Source organism: Microtus pennsylvanicus, chromosome 13 (assembly GCF_037038515.1).
Source record: "Microtus pennsylvanicus isolate mMicPen1 chromosome 13, mMicPen1.hap1, whole genome shotgun sequence".
NCBI classification, from domain to species: domain Eukaryota; kingdom Metazoa; phylum Chordata; class Mammalia; order Rodentia; family Cricetidae; genus Microtus; species Microtus pennsylvanicus.
The window spans coordinates 49,112,786-49,118,444 of record NC_134591.1 but is presented as its reverse complement, the minus strand read 5'-3'; positions in this window follow the sequence as shown (position 1 = coordinate 49,118,444).

The following is a 5,659-nucleotide window of genomic DNA, read 5'->3' as shown; positions in this document are numbered from 1 at the left end:
AGCCCCAAATGGCATGGCTGGGACTCAAGCTTAGGCCCAGTCCCAGGGCCTGCACTTGGGCTCCTTCCCGCCCAAGCACTTAGCAAATGCATTGCTTAGAGAGCCATCTCATGTGACACACCAGGAGGCTGGAACGGGGGCGAGGCACTCCAGAAATGTTTTCCTGGGGAAGGAGATAGCACAGGCATGTGTGCCTAGGTGCTTGTTAAAGCAATGAACAGAATGAATTATCTTAGCCATCCTCAGGAACCTTGACCCCACGGAGATTCCCTATTCTTTTGACAGCATAAAATCTTCTGGGACCAACCATATTCCACACAATGCACAAACGGAGGAGAAAGCCATTTAGCTGAGAAAAGAAGAGAGAGGTAGGAAGGAGGCCATACAGAGAAAGAAGAAAAATGGAGTAGGCTATAGAAGGCCACCCGAGGGCCACTCGCTTTCTAGACACAGACTGTTTACTTCTGGAAAGAAGGCCTGAAGTGACCCACAAAGAAATTTAGATCTTTTCTGACCTTGTGAGCAATTTTCTCTCCGCAGGAGCTTCCAGAGAACACAGCAGGCGGCTGCTCTGAGTCAAACCGAAAATGAGAGATTTCAGGCAATCCATCCCAGCTCCAATGGGGTGTGAGTTTTCCCAATGAGCTCTGAAGCTGAGTTCCCATCAATCCCCTGACTTCTTCCATAGCTGCCTGCCTGGCTCCACATAACTCATCCCCCTCTGCTTGCTCATCATGGGCCAGAACAAATGCATGCTGGACAGATGGAGAGCTGCAGCCTGTACAGGCAGCACTGAATTCACACAGCCACGGGGGTCAGGGCCAAATCAGCAGGAGCTACAGCTAATCCAGTGTTTGGCTCCAGGGATCATGAGCCAGGGGGAGCCTCGGCTCTCAAAGTCAAACAAGGAAAATATCTGGGCCCCGTGGGTTTGTAAAGGCCTCTACACTGAGGTCCTCACTTAAGACATCCTGGCAATAGTGTTTCACTCTCTGGAAAATGTTCCTCAAGGACAACGACTGGCAAATCTTTTATTTCCTTTTCATCAGTTCTTTGAAAAATGTGTACTGCATATTTTGATCATATTCAAGCTCTCCCTCAACTCCTCCCAGATCCACCTCTCCTTTCCTACTCACTCCGCATTGTGTCCTCTCTTTCTTAACCCATCAAATCCAGTTTGTGCTGCCCAAATAACTCCTAATAGTGCCCCATCATAGAGGCTGAGAACCTGGCTGTTGCTTGGACCTAGTGGTTGGGTCCCATAGTGGCTTTTCAACAACCCAGCATTGCTCAGTCTCATGGGGCTGGGTGCCTCAGCAGCCACAGTCTAGCACAGAGAACCTGGAGGGTCCTGGAAAGCCAGTGGATCTTAGTTAATGATGAGCCTGGGAATGGTGATTCTTGAAGATTTCAGGAAAGGAAGCAGCAGCAGCAGCAGCAGCAGCAGCAGCAGCAGCAGCAGCAGCAAAAGAGCTAATCAATTTGACAGTGAGAGGGCAGGCCAAGCACGCAAGAGCCTCTTCCTTCTGCCCATGTCCCCCTTTCAAAATCTGGCCTGCTATCGGAAGGCAGTTTATACAGCTGATGGGGTCTTCCCCTATTAATGGAGGCAGTTAGGACAATTCTTCTGGTGAAGCTTCTCAGCTGATTCTAATTTGTAGCAAGGTGACATTAAAAGCAACCATCAAAAAGCTAGGTGTGGTGGCACACGCCTTTAATCCCAGCACTAAGGCAAAGGCAGGAGGATCTCTGTGAGCACAAGGCCAGCCTGGGGTACGTGGTGAGAGACCCTGTCTCAGAAAACAAAACAAAACAAAAAAGCAACCATCAACTTGACACACAAACAGGTTACTCTAAAAGCTATAACTTTTGAGGGGCGGGGTGCACATACCTACACATAAAATAAATATTTTTTTTGCAAACAAAAATAATTCTCAGATAAGCCATGTATAAATAATGATACAAGCTTATATACTTTGGCCCCAAGTTCCAGGTGTTGACTAGCTCCTGATCCAGATGTTAGCTTGCTGGCTGTAGGCCTTCCTGCATCTTACTTCCTACCCTCTTGCTGTCTTTGCCTATGTGTGGGCACTGGGTTCAGCAGGCTGTGACTAGTGAGTGCTAAATCATTACCCCAATCTGCGTGATCTGGCCTGAGTTTAACCTGCTTTCTTTTCTTTCTTCCTAGCCTCCGGTTTCGGAGTCCAGTCAAGACTCCCAAAATTCTCAACATGCTTTTTGTTTGTATGTTTTCCGAGACAGGGTTTCTCTGTAGCTTTGGAGCCTATCCTGGAACTAGTTCTTGTAGACCAGGCTAGATCTGCCTGCCTGTTTCCCAAGTGCTGGGATTAAAGGCATGCACCACCACTGCCCAGCTGACTTGGCTGCTTCTCATGTCAGCGCCTTGCCTTTGTTTTCTACATGTAGCTTCTAGAGTAAGCAAAATAGCCATTGACTGAAACTGGACACAAACACCATGTTTGTCAGGGCTGGATCTCGGGGATGCTTATAGACTCCTGCGGGTTTGAGTTTAGTGGCCACTGGGGAATTTATTCAGACTCCTCAGGACCTCCTATCTTTCGGTAAGATTTCATGCTAGAACACAGGAATAGAATTCTGTCGCTAAAGGGCGTCATCGTTGTAAAGGCTGAGCATGGAATGTTGAGAAAGTAGAGCATATAACCCATGCAGGGGTAATGTGAGGACAGCAGGACTTGGGAAAAGAAGGCTGAGAGGCATTAATGGAAGTTTGAAAGATAGGAAATAACTTCACGAAATGGGTATAGGCATTTCAATCAGACAAACATAGTCAAAAACACCGGAACAGAGGTAGGAAGTTGGAGCACTGTCAATAAAATGGCTGTAGCTAAGGAGCCCAGCAAGAGATGAAGAGTCAGAAGGCACCAGATCTCAAAGTCCCTGTGAGATGATCCAAAGAAAGGAACTTTGTCCTTAATGCTCATTGAATCCTAGGAGGCTTGTTTGTTTGGAAACCTTCTTTCTTATAGATATCCTGGTTCTCTCTTTCTTTTTCTTTTTGACTCAAGGATAGGTGGGCCCAAACAGCCTGAAGTGACCCTGTGTGAATGGATGTGACAAAGGGAAGCCATATGTCTAGAACATGGACAATCACTTCTTTTCTTGGCATGGCTCCTGATGCAGGCAGGTGCCTTAAGTCACCTCTCCCCTTTGCCTGAAGTCTCTCTGTTAGCAGACAGGAATAAAAATGCCCCCATCCTGTTATACGAGCAGAATGGAGAGGACCAAATGCTCCATGAGCATAAAGCAGTGCACCAGAAGGGTTCTCTGTGGTTAGATCAGGGTGTCCTTCAAAACGCTCACATTGTTCTTTCATCCCCAGGAGAGTTGGCAGACAAGTTTCTTTGGACTGGCCCTACTACTACCCCTGCCTTCTGGAGACCTGAGCTTACAGCTGTGGCTGGGGTGTGAGGTGATTGGAGGTTGCTCTCTTCTGAGCTGGGGGTGGGGGAGGGTAGGAGAGTACAAGGAGAGTGGGCAGTGGATCTCTCTCCCTGCTTCACTTTACCTGGTACTGTCTCTCCCACTTACATACCCCACAGTGACCTCTGCAAAGATGGCTCTCCTGGCTAGTAAGTCATTGCCTTCACTCAACAGTTACATTACACTTTGTTTTATAGTTGCTGGTATTTGAGTCGTGTTGTAGAATATTATTTTAAGATATGTTACATTTGTTTATGCTGTGGAACATTTGTTTAATGATGCAAAGATGTGTTGCATTCTTTTATGTTGCATTTGTTTAACTCTGTGAAACTGTGTTACTCTGCCTGTCTAAAATACCTGATTTGTCAAATAAAGAGCTGAAAGGTCAATAGCAAGGCAGAAGAAAGGATAGGTAGGGCTGACAGGCAGAGAGAATAAATAGGGAAAATCTGGGAAGAAAGGATCAAAAAACAGAAAGAAAGGGTCAGCCACCCAGCTACACAGACAGAAACGGAAAAAGAAAAGAAATAGAGAAAGGTAAAAGCCCAGAGGCAAAATGTAGACAGGATGATTTAAGTTAAGAAAAGCTGGTTAAAAACAAGCCAACCTAAGGCCAGGTATTCATCAGTAAGAATAAGACTGTGTGTGTGTTTTGGGAGCTGGGTGGAGGGCCCCACAAAAAAAGTAAAGAGCCAAAAAGTAAACAACCAACATCAGAGTTGAGATAATTTTGCTAGTTTACTTGTCTTTGTTATGGGAATATAAGCTACTGAGAGCAGAGGTGCTATTTGTCCTGTCCACTGCTGTATTCTCACTTTAAGTGAGAGGTGCTTGGTAAGTGTAACTGCTTTATCAAGTGCCTGGGGGAGTTGGCATCTGTGCCTCTTCTCCCAGACTGAACAAAAGGTCACTCTTGTGTAGAATAGCTCTACCTTCTAAATGAGTTGGAAGAGAAGTATGACTATTCTGAGAAGAAAGCAAAGCAGGTTCTAGATAAGGCTCAGAATCAGAGGCAAGATACAGGTGGCGGATACACAGCCCGAGAGCAGGGGTCGTATCCGCCTCAGCCTCCTATGTGCAGCACCGAACCCAGCAGTAGGTGCTCTGTGGGCAGCTGCTCATTTGCTACAGCTGGGGCTATAACTCACTGCTTAGCATGTGTGAAGGTTTAATTCCTAACACTAAAAGGAGAGAAGAAGCCAGGGATACTGGTGCATGCCTGTAATCCCAGCACTTAGGAGGTGGAGGCAGGCAGATCAGGACTAGCTTTAGCCATATAATGATATAATAGCTCATATAATATGAAATCAATCTTGTCTTAAACGTCTGAGAGGCATTGCGAGATGGAGGCTGGAAATATGGCTCAGTTCTTAAGGGTTCTGGCCTCTCTTCTAAAGGACCTGGATTTGATTCCTAGCATCCACACGGTGGTTTATAACCACCTAGAACTCCACTTCCAGAGGATCCGACATCCTTTTCTGGCCTTCACGGGCACCAGACATGCATGGTATGTGAACATATACACCAGCAAAATACCCATACATATACTTTTGTTTTTTGAGACGAGGTTTTTCTTTGTATAACCACCCTGGTTTCCTACAGCTCACTCTGTAGACCAGGCGGGCCCCTGAACTCAAGAGACCTGGCTGTCTCTGCCTCCTGAGTCCTAGAATTAAGGCACGCGCCACTACTCCCTGGCATAAAATTTTTAAATAATAATAAAAGAAGACCCGGGGAGGGCAGGTGGGAGAGAGCGAGAATGAGTGTGAGAGTGAAAGAGGGATAGAAATGATAGATAGATAGATAGTCTTAAGTTCAAGTGTATCACTAGTTACTTTGTGTCTCTGTGACGGCACACCCCACAGACAGCTTAAAATAAAGATTTACTTGGGTTTGTGCTTTCAGCAGGTGTAGCCAGCCCATCAGGGCTGGGAAGGCCTGGCAGAGTTCCCAGCAGCTGGATGGTGGTAGCTGAGGCTTGTTCACACTGAGGCCATGGATCAGGAAACAGAGTAATCTTGAACTAGAAGCTGGCATAATGTTTAAGGCCTTGCTTGCTGACCTACCTTTGCCAGCTGGGTCCCACAACCTCCCAAAGTAGTGTCACCAGCCATGGACCAAGTGTTCAAATACAGGAACCTGTGGGGTACCACAACATTACATAATTCAAATAGAGAAACACATACATCAATAAGAG